This window comes from Sminthopsis crassicaudata, chromosome 1, assembly GCF_048593235.1.
Source record: "Sminthopsis crassicaudata isolate SCR6 chromosome 1, ASM4859323v1, whole genome shotgun sequence".
In the NCBI taxonomy this organism is placed as follows: Eukaryota; Metazoa; Chordata; class Mammalia; order Dasyuromorphia; family Dasyuridae; genus Sminthopsis; species Sminthopsis crassicaudata.
Genome location: NC_133617.1, coordinates 527,117,137 through 527,135,187, shown reverse-complemented (window position 1 = coordinate 527,135,187; position 18,051 = coordinate 527,117,137).

Here is an 18,051-nt window from a genome sequence, read left to right as displayed (position 1 = left end):
GACAGAGGGAGAGACAGACAGAGAGACAGACAGAAAGACAGAGAAAGAGAGACAAAGAGAGATAGAGACACAGAGACACACAGAGAGAGACAGAGATAGGCAAAGCAAAGCTTCATAGATATATTTTTTAATATTAAATTCCTTCCAGTCACATAATTAACTGAGAAGGTAAGAGAATATAAGGAATGGCACAAAGGTGAAATTCACAGGCTTTGGGAACAGCGTGGATGGGGGTAGATGGAAGAGATGGTGAGAATACCAAAACTTTAATTTTGGAAATAACTTGGTTCAAGGATTTTTGGCATATTAACATCAAATAAACTATCAAAATGGTGCTCATTGGCAACATGGAGAATGCTTTGAGCAAAGTCCAAACAGAAGAGGAATTCCCTATTTATGAAGTTTTCCTCTTCTAGATGATACTGTACTCAATTGACTCCAACCCCAAAAAACTACAAGATTTCCTCAATGAAATCCAATCATCCAAAAACAACAATAAAAACTATCCATCTATCCACATGGGAAAAAATGGAAGAACAAATATTGTCCAGATTATGACATGCACCTGTACAAACATCTCAGTGTCTATTAACATACATATTTAAGGCAACTCTAGATGGACAATGAGCTTTGTTCACCTTAAAAGAGCATAATAGGCTGAAATGCATTTAGAAAACTGTACAGAAATGATTCTGTCTATTGCTGAAAAAGTACAAAAGAACATCTTTTTCAACTTATGTTTCTATAGTTGCTATTTGGCTGTGAATCAGACAATATTATGACTTCAGAAAAGTAAAAATTGCATATGATCCACAGGGAAATGGTTAAAACCATATTGGATTCCCACCCAACGGTGGGCTAGAGCTGGTTCATACCAGTCTGAGAATCAGTTAACTTTTCAGTGCAGCATTTATGCCCAGGTAATTCACAAATAATACAAAGGAGGGCTTGATTTATTATTTTGTTGATTGTTTAGACTTTAAAAAGTGATGGAGAAAATGTTAATCAAATAAAACTTAAAAGTACATCTTGTACATTTCTTTTTTTCTCAGACAACCTGTTAAACATATACTAACACACGTTTGACTCCACCCTTCCCTAGGAGAGTTTCATTCTGTTCCAACATTGAACCTAAACTACCATAGAACTGCCCTGAGTCAGTCCTAGCCCAGAACATCTAGAATTCTGAAAGCAAGTTGTAGCTAGCCAGGACTCTGAAGACTCTGATCTCTCTATGGAAAGAAAGGTGCCCAAGGCAGTCAGTTTATAATTTCTCACTTAACTGCATTCCAGAATTTCATCAGTTTCCAAAGACTCATCATTCCTGCAAGATCCTGTCAACTCTGAAATTTCTATCTTCCTAATGTCTCTGTCTCTGGAGTACCTATGTCCGGTGTCTAAGGGGAAGAAGCAGATGCATGCTAGCAGCCAAGATGCCAAAGAAGAAAACCAGTTCTGCTGCAGAAGAGTGAGGACAACCATTCTCTCCTAGTTTTCCTCCTACTTATCTGATCAGTCCTCCTCTATGCCCTTTTCTACACCCTCTTCCAGATCACATCTTCTAGGTATCCCTCAGGGTTCTCACCTGAACATTCTTCTCCTTTTGTTTTTTCTATACCTCTTGGTGACCTCATCAGCTCCCATAGATTTAATGATCATCTCTGTGCTGATGATTCTCAAATCTACATATCCTGCCCCAATCTCTCTATTGACCTCAAATCTTACATCTCCACCTGCTTTTCAGATCTCTCAAACTGGAAATCCAGTAGACATCTTAAACTCAACATATCCAAAATAAAACATTCTCTCTCTCCCTAAATCCTCTTCCTTCCCTTTTCCCTTTTATTGTTATTTTATAATTTATTTTAATTTTTTTATTACACTTTAGTAGTCATTTGGGAATTCTCATTGTTTCTACCATACACCCTCATCCAAGATGTTTCAAAGCCTGTGGATTTCACCTTTGCATCATTTCTTGTAAATAACTCTTTCTGTCCTCTGATGTTACTACTATTCTAGGGTAATCCCTCATCATCTCACACCTGGAATATTGCAACAATCTGCTAGAGGATCTGATTACCTCCTCTCTCCCCACTCCAATCCATTTTCTATTCTGCTTGCCTCAAGTTTCTCCCCACTCCAATCCATCTTTTATTTAGCCATTAAGTGATTTTCCTAAAACAGAGATCTGATCACGTCACACACACACACCCTTAATAAACTCCAGTGGCTTTCTATAGCCTCTAGGAGCAAATAGAAAATGTTCTGTTTGCATTCATACAGTCCTTCATAATCTAACTCCCTCCTGCTTTTCCAGTTTTCTTACACTTTACTCCCAGATTTTTTAATTCAGTAACACTGGCCTTCTGACTGTTCCCAAACAAGATACTCTTATCTCTTGGCTCTGGGCATATTTTCTGGCTGACCCCCATAATGGAATGTTTTTCCTCTTCTCCTCCAACTATTGACCAACCTGGATTCCTTTAAATAAATCCCAACTAAAATCTCACCTTCTACAGAAAGTCTTCCCCAATCCCTCTTAATTCTAATGAATTCTCTCTATTAATTACTTCCTATTTATCCAGTACCTAATTTGTTTTGTATATATTTGTTTTCATGCTGTCTCTTTCATTAAATTGAAAGTTTCTTAAGGGTAGGAATTGTCTTTTGCATCTTTTTGCATCCCTAGCATTTAGCACAATGCTTAGCACCTAGTTGGTGCTTAATAAATATTTATCAATTGATTGACAACCTCTATCAGCTCTATACTTGGTTGTTGCTACAAAGTATTTGCTCTACCAAGTTCACTTCTGGATTCTTCATAGCTTGGTTAATCTATTACCAGTGATGACTTACTCATGAAAAAGTGACATAGCAGAGAATCTAGGGTTGATAATATGTTATCAAAGATTTTTGCAATTTGTTTTTGCTAAACAAATGTTAGCTATTAAAAATAGAAATCTGGCAATTACTATTTTTTCTTTTTTTAGAAAAATTATTTATTTAAAATACAAAACACAAAATAGGAAAAAATGAAATTGAAAAGGAAAAAACAGAAAAAGAAAACACTATCATGTGCACAACAGAACATGAGTGAGGATTCAAAATGTAACAATAAATTTAAAAGAAAGCCTATATTTCAAGTAATTTTAAGAAAGGTTATATAATAAATGCTACACATTATGTTCAGGACAATCCACTTTTTCTTTGCTTCCTTGTAAGTTTTTTTGTTGTTGTTGTTCTCTTTTGTGTACTTTTTACTGTAATCTTTTTTTTCTCCTTTCCCCTCCTCCAAGAAGACTGCAATTAAGCACAGATATATCATATTATATCATATCACATGATATGTGTATATCTATGTATACATACACACATACATATATACATATACATATACCTACACATACATTGATATCTGTAATCACATACATATGCATTCATATATATCTATGTAAAGAAATACTATGCTTGTTTGTGAATAACATGGTGATAAGTACATAACATCCTCATTAAGTACATCTTTCCATAATTTTCTAAATCTGCCAACTCATCATTTCTTACATTATAGCAATCTTCCAACTTTATACTATTTTAAAATCTAAAACAATATTGATTAATATGGCTGACATGTAGTGTAGTTTCCTTATTTTTCTCTTTTGATTAAATCTATTTTTACTTTAACTTTGTCTGAAATCAGTGATGGCTACTCCTGCTTTTTTTCTAATAAATTCTACTTCTACAAAAGAAAACAAATGGACAGCATGAAGGTCTTGAGAAATATTTTTCAAACATAACAGAGCTTTCTACAATTTTTGAAGAACCTTTATGATAGACTTAAGAAACAGACAAGAAAAAAACAAAATTGTTCTGGACAAATTACAATCTCTAAAAGTGGAGAGAAAATCCATACCAATCATATTTTTGAAACTGAAGCAATAAGTATATAAATCATAATTTAATTCTTATTAATTCAATGTTTTATAGCAAAATCCCTTCAGAGGGCTGCTGTGTGGTTTAAACAAGTTAATGTATACAAAATCTTTGTAAAATTTCAAGTATCTTATAAATATGAGTGTTTATTATGAAGAAAAACAATAAAACATATACTGTAGTAGGCCATGTGAATCACCATAAACTTATACTGGACCTGTGCCAGGGTCTTTCTCATCAGTCCATTAGTAAAAATGTATTTATTAAGTACACTGGGAATATAAAGAAAGGACTCTCCCAAAAGTTCTAACCCTCAAGGAGCATACATTTTAATGAGAAAGATAACACAAATAATTGTTTTCTACTTCTTTACTTCTTTCTCTCTGTCTCTCTGTCTCTCTCTGTCTCTGTCTCTCTGTTTCTCCCCTCTTTTTCTCTTTCTGTTTCTTTCTCTGTATATATATATATATATATATATATATATATATATATATATATATATATATATATATATATATATATATATATATATACACACACATATAGGTGCATACATATGCTCATATATACATATGTAGTCTACATACATATATAAGTTTATATACTACATAATCTAATAGATCAGATGCTTAAGGAATGGGATCAGAATGAAGTGAGATACTGGGAGATTATCTAACATTTAAGAAAAAGAGGTTCCTTTCAGAGATAACCTTCTATTTATTATGTATTTATATATTACATATATATCATATGTATAGCTATATATACATAACATATATAGAGAGTTGCTGTAAAGTATAAAATAGATGTATACTATATGTATACTACATCTTTTGTTCAATTGTTTTTCAGTTATATCTGACTCTTCCTGACCCTATTTGGAGTTTTCTTGGCAAAGATGTGACTTGCCATTTCCTTCTCCAGCTCATTTTACAGATGAAGACACTGAGGCAAACAGGGTTAAATGAACTGCCCAAAGTCACACAGCTAGTAAATGTCCAAGGCCAGATCTGAATTCAGAAAGATCAGTCTTCCTGATTCTACAGTTGGCACTCATCTACTTTACCGGCTAGTTGCCCACTACATACACACATAAAACATATTTGTATGTGTAAATATGTATGCTACATACGTAATGTACTTTATGTATACACTAAATATATAAAATACCTATGTATGTATGTTATATATACACATATGTGTATACCCAAATATACTAGATACTATAATACATATACACTATATGGAAGCACATATAGAAATATAGTATATCATAAATAAACATATACATGTTCACTGTCTACATATATCCTTTACATATACTGTATAAGTATACAGGTATGTACTATATAGTATATACCACACTTGGTATATGAATGAAGATATTATATTGCACTGTATTCTAATTATACTACATGTGATATACATGTGTCATGTGTATGCATGTAATTTGGTCATAATGTTCCTTGGAGTTTTTATTTGGGCATTTTCCCGAGTGATCAATGGATTCTTTCAATGTCTATTTTATCTTCTAGTTCCAGGATATCAGGGCAGTTTCCTTGACAATTTCTTGAAAGATGTTGTCCAGATCCTCCTTTTGGTTATGGTTTTCAGGTAGTCCAATGATTCTGACGTTGTTCCTCCAGGATCTATTTTCTAGATCAATTATTTTTCCCAAGGTATTTCATATTCTCTTCTATTTTTTCATTCTTTTGAATTTGTTTGATTAATTCTTAATGTCTCATAGAGTTATTAACTTCCACTTGCCCAATTCTAACTTTTAAGGAGTTCTTTTCCTCAGTTAGCATTTATACTTTATTTTTCATTTAACCAATTGTACTTTTTAAGGAGTTTTCAAGCTGTTGACTCTTTTTCTTCACAATTCCCCTGCATCATTTCTTTTCCTAATTTTTCTTCTACCTCTTTTACATATTTAGCTTCATTTTTATCTTCCTTTTTATCACACTGGGTTTGAGATCACTTCCCATTTTGGGGGGAGGGTGGCAGTTTACCTGATGCTGAACCGAGGTCCTAGTGCTGGTGATTGGCATAGGCTGAAGCTGGTGGGATGTTTCAGTGTTTTCCAGAAGCACATGGTGCTCTGGCCACTAGAGGCTGCCTGTTTGCCCAAGGCTGTGCTGATACACATGGAGGTCTGGCTACTAGAATCTGCCAGCATTCCCCTATTCTGAGGCATGTGGGTATCCTGGTGTTGGCATTTACCTGCTCTGCCACATTGGACTCTCCCATTGGTTTGCTGATGTGAAGTTTGCTGCTGGTTTACTGAGATGGTTCCTATCCTGGATAACATTCCTCTTTTACTTGAGTGAGACAGATCTTTCTTGCTGATCTTTCAAGTCTCTAAGGCTGAAAGACTGTTTCATCCCATTTTGGGGGGGCTGGTCCTTCTATTCCAGAATTTGTTAAAGGAAACTATTTTATTGTTGTTTGGTGGTGAACATGGGTTCACCTTTATGGTGTTTTACTGTTTAGTCTACCATCGTGGCTACCAGAAGTCTTCTCACACAGCAATATGTTTAGAAAATGCAATGATTTGATAAAATTCATTATGACAAAAATGAGTCAATGAGACCACATTTTAAAAATCATCTTTAAAAATAAACAGTTCAAATTTCCTTTTCTGAAAATCAGGGTTTTCTCAGTTATTTCACTCTAAGCTAGGTATAGAAAACAAAATAACTTTCTTTGCTATTTTTTTTTTTCTGTTTTAAGAAAGGTTTCTGGTACATGAAACGCAGGGGATGGCTCTTCTTGATCTTTCTTGTCCTTTCTAACTTTTGCCTCTATCGTTTCTTGCCTTACATAAAGCCTAAATTGTGATTTAATCTGGAGCCTATATAATTTATTCATCCCTTATTGAATTGATAAAGGAAAGAGGTGGGGCTGGGTAGAAACAATCCAAATTAGCAACTGGAGGTGGATGAAGAAATATTAAAAGAAGGATTGTCCCAAAGTACACAGTCTAGGAAACACTCATCCTTCCTGTCATTTCCAAACTGCAGCTAAACAGCATGCCATTCTGTCAGCTTTAAAGCTAATAATCATATTTACCTAGAATGCTATTTTGTCAACTCTAAGGGTTGGGCTTCATCTGAATCTTACTCCTACCAGCTCAGTTCTTTCCTCCAGCTTCCTCTCCTTTGTGTTTCATAAGTAATGCAAAAAAGAGAATTAATCATTGGGATTATTCTGTGAGCTATTTTCTGAACATGGATTGATTACCTGTGAATCTGTGAGCTCAAAAACATAGATTATTCCTCCATGATTACAATCACATTAACTAAGTCTTTATTGGGTTTACAATTTCTGCATCATTAAGTACTTCAAAGTTTATGTCCTTTAGTATCTATCAGTCTTATGGGAAGTTGAGATGAAGGGAAAGACTACCAGTTTCCCTTTAGGGACTTCAAGAAACAAAACAGGTTATAACATCAATCGTTGTTTCTTCCATGAGAAATTAAATAGCCCAATCATCAATATTAAATTACATGTGAATTTTTTCTCAGAAAAGCACAGCAGAAAAAAAGTGTTATATTGGAGTCAAGAAGACCTAAATTTAAGGCTTGATTCTGACTTATTAGTGATGTGACCCTTGGCAAATCATTTGAGTGAAAATGGGAAAAGTACTAAGGAATCAGAAGATCTGGGTTAAAATCCCAAGTGTGGCAGACATTACTTCTGGTGACTTTGGACAAATCATTGCTGAAGTATGAACTGTTTCCTCATCTGCAAAATGGGGTAAGTTGGATTAGATGACCTATACAGTTTTCTCTCATTTAAAAATTTGTGATCGTCAGTGCCTTAAACATTTTCCTAGCTTTCTTCTTGCTATGAAATCTAGCCCTATAGCAGGTATCGTATTGATTGGTGAGAACATATGAGCACAAATTCACTGGGCTCACTATACCTAGCCAAAAACAGGCTTACCATTCCTTTTTTCTACCTCATATTCCTACCATCACTTGGTGGCTGCCAACTCCTTTCATTGATTGAGCTAGGAACCACAATAATGATGATGATAATAATAATAATATCTGACATTTATATGGCACTTGAAGTTTTGTAAAGTTGTTTGTGTATCATCTCATTTGATCCTTATTTCTATTTTTATAGATAAAATAACTAAGGCTAATAGAAATTAAGTTGTCCAGGGTAACACAACTAATAAGTATCTGAGGCAAGATTCAAACTCAGGTCTTTCTGACTCCTCCATGCTATCTCCTTGCCCTCATAAAAGCAACACTGCCATTTCTATCAAAAAGGGAATGCCAATCAATTCCCCTATGATTCCACTCCACCAAAACATCCTTTTCTGGCTACCCACTTTATGCATTATCTCTTCTATTAAAATGTATACTCTTTGTCGATAGATACTGTCTCATTTTTCTATCCCCAGTGTTTAACATATTACAAATGCTTTTTCACTCATTCATTCATTGCTAAGTCATAGATACTTCTGTCCTTAGTCAGAACTTCATTCCCATATTGGGAGTTCCCCATACTGATGAAATAATGGCTTCTTCACATATTTATATCTTTCTTCATAATTTGTTATTACCTTCCATGACAAATAGGTCATAGGCTATATATGTTGCTCTAGCTCAACATTTCAGATTATGAAAGGAGAATAGAAGAGTTAAAGGTAATAGAAATAACGAGAAAGAAGAGAAAGGAGAGTTTGCTATCACTTCTCTATCACAAATAGTTCTATATTTTTTTCTGAGAAAAAATGTAGAATAGGTCATGACCAGAGAGATGAATGATTTGACTCTTCTTTCCTGACTCTACCTCCATTTAAAACCTCACCATTCTGAACTTTTGCTCTCCTAATCTTTTGTGGGTGGACAAGCACTGGAGCTCTGCAAAAAATAACTTTCCCTAATGATTCAATAGGGCAGCTAGGTGGCACAGTGGATATAGTTCTGGGCTTGGAATCAGGAAATCAGGAAGATTTATCTTTCTGAGCTCAAATCTAGCCTCAGACACTTACTAGTTGTGTGACCCTGGACAAATCAATCTTATTGGTCTCAATTTCTCATCTGTAAAGTGAGTTTGAGTAAGAAATGGCGAAGCACTCCAGTGTCTGCCAAGAAAACTCCAAATGTGGTCATCAAGAATAGACATGACTGAAACTAGTGAACAACAAATAAAAATTATTCAATTCAACCCAATCAACTTATATTAAATGCCTTCAAGACATTGTTCTAGGCAGTGGAGACACAAAGACAAAAATTAAACAGTTCCTGCCTTTGAGAAAATTGTATTCTACTCAAAAAAACTTACATTTCACTATATACAATATGTATAAACATAAATAACCACAATGCCTATGACATGTTCTACAAAGTAACTTCAACAAGGAAAAAAGACTAAAACCTAGGGCAATCAAGAAAAATTGCATGCTTAAAGTAGAACCAGAGCTGTGCTTTTGAAGAAAGGTGGCCATTTTAAGGCAAAGAAGTAAGGAAAGAATATATTTCGAATATGATGGACCATTCTGTTAAAGATAAAGAGGCAGAAAATGGAATGGGAAGCAGTAACTAGTGGACCATTTAGATTATGACTGAGAGAGAATGAGTGATATAGAATATGACCAGAAATTGGGTAAGCATCATATTGTGGAGTACTTTAAATGCTAAGGAGTGAATATTTTATCCTGGAGGCAGTAAGTAGCTACTGAATTTTTTGAAAAGGAGAATGATATGGTCATTAATGTCACAGAATCACTACATTTTAGAGTTGAAAGGTACCTCAGAAGCCACCTAGATTAGAGTTCCTTGAGGGCAGGAACAGTCTTTTGCCTCTTTTTCTAACTCCAGCTTTCAACATGGTAAACTAATAAATGTTTAGATTGATTATTGGTTGTTTAGTTGATCTAATCCAACCTATATTGGAAAAACCCATATACAATATGTGACAAGTACTTATCCTGCCTTTGCTTAAAACCCTTGAATGATGGTCACTTTTTTATAGGCTAGACAGATCATCCATTCATTCAATAAATATTTACCCTGATGGAGCTTACAATCTAATAGATACACAAATAACCATAATACTGAGCTTCATAACCATAATGCCAACTGTCAACTGCCTACATGGCATTTCCACCTGGACAATGATGCTCCACCAGCACTTCATATTTAACAGGTCCACAATTTAATGTATTATTCAGTTTGGCATTTCTTAAGTTCCTCCGTACAAAGTTCTGTGCTACACATTGGAGAAGACACAAAGTTGACATGACTCTATCCTGTTTAGCGTTTATAATGTCACTATTTCCAATAGCATAATTCACCAGGGAACTTTCACAACTTATTTCATCTAGGTCAGGGAGTGTTTTAAGATAATATTTTTATAATTAAAAACTCAATACCACAAAAAAACAGCAAAAAAGATTGGTCTTCAAAATCCTTTATTCCATTTCCCTCATCATGCTGCCCTTTTGTTTCAGGAAAGTCTGTAGGGGGAAATCAATATGATGTTTTTTAAAAGTCAAAGTCTATTTATTATTTATTTAATTTGTTAATAAGTTGTTTTAATTAACTACTATTTCCAGTTCATTTTAAAATGAATAATTTATTCATAATTAAATTTAATAAATAATGTTTAATGAATTGAAGTGAATGAGGCAATTAGTTGATCAATGATAAGGAAGTTTCCATTTTATTAATGGGGGGGGAGGTTGGGGGAAATCTAAGAATATTACCTGGAACTGTAACTTGAGAGAGAGTATATTATTAAATTTTCAGTGTGAGTATTTGCATTTCTGATGTCAGCTAATACTATAAATCAGGGCTTGATTTATTATTTTGTTGATTGTCTAGACTTAAGAAAATGTTAATTATGTTAATTATGAAGATTAAATAGAAAAATATCTTGGTTCTACCACGACCACCACCACTTTCCTTCTTCCTACTCCCAGACAGTTTGCAGCCAACTCCTGAAATTAACTATAGGACTATGCCAGATAGAAAGCTGAAGGGTTACCTACAAATGATTATGCTCAACTTCATCTACTTTCTTAGGTAACTAAGGCGTCGTAATTAGTTATTCAAGATTGAACATATAGATATGCCTATTCTTAGTTCCAAAACCTTTCATCCTATAAATTAGACAGATCATCATGAAGGAATCAGCTGAGGCTGGAATGAGTAATGGACTGAATTTTAACCTAACTGTTTACTTCAGAAATCAATGATTTCACTCCTGTGTATCCTCTCTCAACTAATTTAGACTGAATCAATTGGTCAAGAATAATTTACTACTACTTATATGCTAGGAACTATGACAGCATTTGAGGATAAAAAGACAAAAATGATCAGTCTCTGCCCTCAAGAATCTAATATTCTAGCAGTGTGATACGTACAATTATGAGTATAACAGGACTTTGACACGTGTCCAGATGCCAAGGTCCTACTTCTGGAAGAAGATCTTCTGTATTCTCTCACCAAATGGTTAGAAGCAGTTTCCTTCCATTGACTATATAGCCATATGTTCATGACCCCATTTAGGGTTTTGTTGGCAAAGATACTGGAGTAGTTTGCTATTTATTTCTCTAGCTCATTTTACAGACGAGGAAACTGAAGTGAAACATGGTCACTAAGTGGTCTGAGATCAAATTTAAACTCAGATCATACTCTAGGCCCAGCACTTAGCTACCCAAGTAGCCATAACTGACTATTTAAATCTATCTATTTATTGGAAACAGTCACTCTCTTTCACTCATAGCGTGAGTATCATTCACTAAGCTGGGGGAAGGAAGACCTTCAACTTCTCTTAGACTCTGTGGTCCTGGAAAATGGGCTTTTAGTTTGGGTCTGTTTATTTTGCCCTTTTCAGTTCTAGGTAAATCAAGAGGAGTCCTCAGACCAAGGGTATCAAGCTATTGCAACCTTGGAGCCAGGATTCTAGACAGGATATTACTGGCAGCTTTGCAAAGAAGCCCTAAGAAGCCAGTGAACTGAGATACAAGCCCAGGGGAGGCTTTGAACTTAAAACTGGGTGGGACAAATACTATTTAATAACAGAACAGTGAACTTAATCTTCCTATCCTTTTCAGAGACTGAAGTGATGTAAGGATGGTTATATCCAACTAGGTATTGGGAGGAAAATATGTATATTAGTTTTCATTATGTCTTTGAAGTTAATAGTTCTTTGTAAAAGCTAATATGACTGTTAAGTGGTTAAAATAGGGGAACACAATCAACTGGGGTTTTAACCAATGGCAAAGACCAGACATTTCCCATCCCTTTACAGGTAGAGGAAGGTAATATTTTACCTCTGAGAAAGAAGTAAAATATAATACACCTGGCTCTCTGTCAGTGAGGTGCAAAGGATCATGGATATATAAACATATGCAAAATATATAACCAATCTTTGTTTCCTTCCACACTGGAATAATAACTTAAGAAACATGGGAAAAGGAATTTCTTCTTCCTCCTCCCTATCCCTTTCCATGGTTAGGTGGTTTATCTTGTATTTCCAAGCTCCAGATTCTTCCCTTGATCTTGGAATGGAAGGGAAGGGTACCAGAAAACCATTTGTGAGTAGCTGCAGCAGAGGCCATACAGGACTGGTAGAGGTGGGAAATGAAGGAGACAGGCCTATGGGATTGTTTGCTGAAGAACAGAAAAAGGAGTCTAGACAGATCAATGAAAACTGGTTTGAGCAGAGAAGGACATAATTGCAAGCAGATGGAAGAGTTGGATTGAATGCCCAGGGAGATCACTGCCCAGTTAACCCTGTCCTTCTTCCTCTCTATCCACTTGAAAAGGAACTGCCACAAAACTCTTAAACTTTCTATTTTGACCTTTACTCTCTGAGATCAGACAAACCACAGAAATGGGGAAAGGGTGAGACGAAGGAGGAAAGAGAAATGGTTTCGATTTCTCTAAAAGGTGTACTTTCACAGTCTGTTATCTTAAAAAATGCATCCATAAATCCTGCTTGCCATTAAAATTGATGTCGGTTTTTGTGTGCAGTTTGAAAAAGAGAGAGAAGGATTTCATCTTTCAAAGACAGGAGAGATATTTTCTTTGCGTACTAAGAACTAAACTGGGGACTGGAGCCACAAAGGAGAACTAGCAGTGCTGGTAAATATTTAACAACCAGCTTTTTGGAAGGAAAAATTATTCTTGATGCACTTTTAAATTAAATCTGCATTATTAATTTTTATTCATCGCTTTCTTAAGTCTAGACTATCATTCAAACAACAAATGAAGCTCAGATTTGTGATGTTTGTGAATATCTGCGAAATAAATATATTGAAAAATGAAACAATTGGCACATCCCTGACCAGGCAGTAATGTTTTCTACAAATTTTAAAGCCCGAATGAACCCAAACTATAGACAGAACCCTGAAATTTGTTTCCTTTGTTTTTATGAAAATATGTCATAAAGAAAAGCACTATGGGGAGAGGAAGTAAGGGAAGCTGCCTTGGCAGCTTCAGTGGAAGTCTTAGGGCTGTTTTAAGCATTTTCCAAAACCGAAGTCCCAAAGGCGGGATAGGAAGGGAAGTATTGCACATGTGCAGTTTCTATAACGACCTTTCCATAGCAACATAGTAAAGGTACTAGTTCCCGAACTAACCAGCTCACAGCCTCCACCTGGTGGTCAGATATACAAAATAAATGCAAAATAATTTGAAGGCAGGGAGGCTCAAGAATCAGAAAACATCCCATGTAGCAGTGGCATTTGAGCCAATCTTTGTAGGAAATTAGGGGTTTTAAAAGGCAAGGGAAGAGGAAATGCATTCCAGGAATGGAGGTCAACTAACCACAGAGAGGGTTGCTGAAAGATTGTGTCTCATACAAGAATGGCTTGCTTGGCTGGACTACATTAGGAGAAATAATATGCGAGAAGTTTGGCATGATTTGTTGGATCCAAACTGAGAAGAACTTTAAATACTCACCAAAGGAATTTTTATTTGCTCCCAGCTAACTGATGGTTTTACTATCTGCTGTAGTCAGACAAAAAGAAAAAAAAAACAAAAAACAAACAAAAAAACCCCTACTTTCTCATTATAATTACTTTGTGACAAGGCAATCTCAGAGTCAGTGAGGTTGTTCATCATAAGACAGTATACATAATCCATCAATGGCTCCATATCTGAAAGCTGTTACTACCAGAGTTTGTTGTCCACTGTCATAACTATTATGATACCAAAGTCACCTCCATATTCTGATGAAGAAATGGAAGGAGTCTTTTCTAGAGATTTTGCTTACATTTTTCTAAGTGATAAGTTGTAGGGCTAAAGTGAATTAAACAGTCTTATCCTAGGTGGATTGTATCTAGAAAAGAAAAACTCTATTTTGAATGAAGTAAGTTTCTCATTAGTTCCATATACAAAAAATTATATGTGTCTTTTTTTTTAAACTGGGGATTAATTTCATCACAGTGTAGGGAACTCCTAGTAAGGAACTTCCTCTATCAGTGTAAATTGGTGCATGCTTTTCAACTTAGTCTCAGTGAGCAGCCTGGAACATTCCACCTCTTCCTCCACCTTGTAACCCCACACCCTGTTCTGAAGAATCTCCATATATTGGACCATATTCCTCAATGCTTCAATTCCTTCCGAGGCCATTTCTTCTGAGCTAGTTCATTTCTGCTTTGCTTATAGAGCCCAACACCTCCTCTGAAGAGGTTATACAACATGTAGGGCAATCTTGTGCCAGTCTCCCATGTCCTACAATCAATTCTAAAGTCCTGAAGAGAGAACTTGGAGATGTCCTTGTATTGCTTTTTCTGCCCACCTTGTGAGTGCTTGCCTTGTATGAATTCTCCATAAAAAAGTGTTTTTGGCAAGCATACATTTAGCATTTAAACAATATGGCCAATCGGATGGAGTTGTGCTCTCTGCAGTAGAGTTGGAATGCTTGGCAGTTTAGTTTGAGAAAGGATCTCCATAGGGACATCTAGGTAGCAGTCTGATCCTGAGTTCAAATCCAGCCTTAAACACTTAATACTTCCTAGTTGTATGACCCTGGGTATGTCACTTAACCCCAATTGCCTCAGCCAAAAAAAAAAAAAAAAAAAAGAAAGAAAGAAAAAGAGAGAAATATTACGTATATTATAGAGAAAGTGTCTGGTATCTGGCAAGATTTGGACAATGGATAGTGCTCTTGAGTTTTCCCAGTCACAAATGGAGTGAAACAAGGCTGTATGCTTGCTCCCATACTTTATAGTTTCTTTTTAGCCATGAGAGTGATTTTAGAAAGGAGATAGCAGCAGAAAAGCCAATGCTAGCTCAGATGAAAAAATCTACAGCCTGAGGTTCTGAGAAAAAGGTTACCCAGGTAAATAGGCCTGTGACTAGTAAGAGAGAGGTCATGTTAGAGAAGCCAATATAAGCCCTGTTAACTAGGCTGACAGCCAGCAGGGACTGAAGAAAGATTATACCAGGAAACCCTACATAAACTCTGGTACTTGGACACACTTTGGTAAAATGCAAGCCAGAACAAGCTCTGGCAATCAATCATGGGCTTGATGCCAGAGCTTGGCCCTGGACTGTTAGAATACATGCACAGGTGAGAACCTGCCCCATAGTTACTTCATAACTATGCACTCCTCAAAGATTTTGAACCACAAAGACAGAGAAATTAAATACTTGGGTATCCACATAAAGGAAGAAGAGGTAAAAGAGTTTATAGGAAACCTGAGGAAAGCATGATTTCAAAGTCTCACTGAAGCCTCTTAGGGATACAGAAAATATTGGAGCCAGTTTTTTGACAGGAGTTTATGCAAGGAGAAGGTAAAAGAGAAGAGCCAAGGCCAGGATTCACAATGGGCCACCAGAGACTGAGACAGATATCAGCACCAGGAAGCCCATCCATTGGCATCCAAACTAGAGATGGCATAGGAACCTTCATGAATGTCAAAATGAATTTAACCTGGCCCTGGCACAAAGTCTCAGTCCCAAGACCTGAGGCTAGGAGCAAGACTAAATAGGAGTTTTTATGAGTTGGGAGAAAATTATTATAAGCAAAACAAAATTCAACTTCACAGAGTATAATATAAGAGACAGAAAAAAGTCTAAGAATCAGAGATTAAAGTCTAAGCTTGGTGAAGAAAGGAGAAGAGGAGAATTAGATCACTTCTATTATAGATGAGTTGTTATAGGCAAGGCCTGACTCAAGCCAATCTCCTGGTGCTTTAGGTTTGATTTTAGAATGAAACAATAATAGCAATAGTTAGCATTTATATATTACTTTAAAATTTGGAAAGTACTTTACATATGGTATATCATTTAATCTATAATTGAAATAAGATATTTGTATGTCACTCAATAGTTAGAAAAAACTTTTACTTAGCCATGTCAGGAGAAGGATATTTAACAATGTTATATCTTGAAGACACTGTGAGTTGATTTAGCTGAGCAAAGTTCCCTTCTGATATCTTACCACTATAGTGGTCTACCAGCCAAGCTTCAGAGATAGGCTGAAGTACTTCATTGTGTATTCAAGTAACAGGAAGGGAAGTCAACAGTGAACTCTGAAATACATACACACACAAACACACACACACACACACACACATATATCTGTACATCTATGTGTATATATGTGTGTGTATACATATACATATACATGTATGTGTATATAATTTAATCTAGTGAGCCTTAAAGATGATGTCAATATCTATCTTTTTAAAAAACTAGCTTCCTTGCATGGTAGTAGTAGGGGTAAGATATTGCTTCCACTACACTAGCATTAATCATATTCTTTTGTTTTTGTTCACTTCTTTCTTCTTTACAAGGAGATGGGAAGGAAAAAAGTGGTAAAGTACAAAGGAATATGTCAGAAGAAAATACATAATTAACAACTGAATTGTGAATGTGATTGAGATGAGTATATCTATAAAATGGAGAATGACAGTAAAATGGTTAAGAAAATGGATCTCAGTAATAAATTTTTATGAGAAACAAATTTGAAACATAAGAATCCACACAGAGCTAAAATGAAAGGCTAGAGCAGAATGTGTTATGCTTTAGGAAATCTCAAACAAAGCAACAGTAAAAATAGCGATAGTTAAAAAAGATAAACAAGGAAACTATATTGTGCTTAAAGTTACAATATACAATGAATTAATATCAATACTTTGTTGTTTTATTGCTTGTCCTTCATTCTTGAAGCAGACCATAACATCAGGGAAGTGATGCCATGACATGCAAGTGTTTTAATTTTAGTGCTCCATAAATACTTGTTGATATGACTGAATTATGGAATGATTTCTTCTCTGAACTAATAAATATCCATACTCAGCATTCTGATATCCTTAGTACTAAAAAAACAGCTCTACTGAAGACACTGAAAAAAATTGCAGAAATGAATAGGACCAGGAATAAAACCTTTGTTATTATGTACAAGGTAATTCTATGGAACTTGAGTGGCAGACATGAAAGATGAGACCATTCCAGAATGAGTGGGATGCCATTTTCAATGTACAGGGAAGGATTTACATTAGACTACTTAAGGAAAACAAAGTGTAATTTTATTTGCTAGTGTATTTTTAGAATGGCTACAGAAATTTGTTTTATCCACACTGATATCACAGTACACTTGTTTGGTTTTTGGGTTGTTTTTTTTTTGGGGGGGGGAGATGAAAAACCTATTTAATAGCACTGTTTTGAGAACCTTTATACATATTAAAGTTATATATAAATCTTATTTAACATGGTGTAAAAGGTAGAAAACTGATTTAGATGAAAGACATGGATTTGGATCCAAGCCCTACTAATCTGTGAAGTTGTTTCCTTTTTCTAGATTTCCATTTTTTTCTCTCCAAAATGAGCTTCACCTCTTGACAGAGGAAGAGAAGGAAGGAAAGAAGAAAGGGTTTGAAGGGAAGGAAGGAAGGAAGGAAGGAAGGAAGGAAGGAAGGAAGGAAGGAAGGAAGGAAGGAAGGAAGGAAGGAAGGGAGGGAGGGAGGGAGGGAGGGAGGGAGGGAGGGAGGGAGGGAGGGAGGGAGGAAAGGAAGGAAGGAAGGAAGGAAGGAAGGAAGGAAAGGAAAGAAGGAAGAAAGGAAGGAAGGAAGGAAGGAAGGGAGGGAGGAAAGGAAGGAAGGAAGGAAGGAAGGAAAGGAAAGAAGGAAGAAAGGAAGGA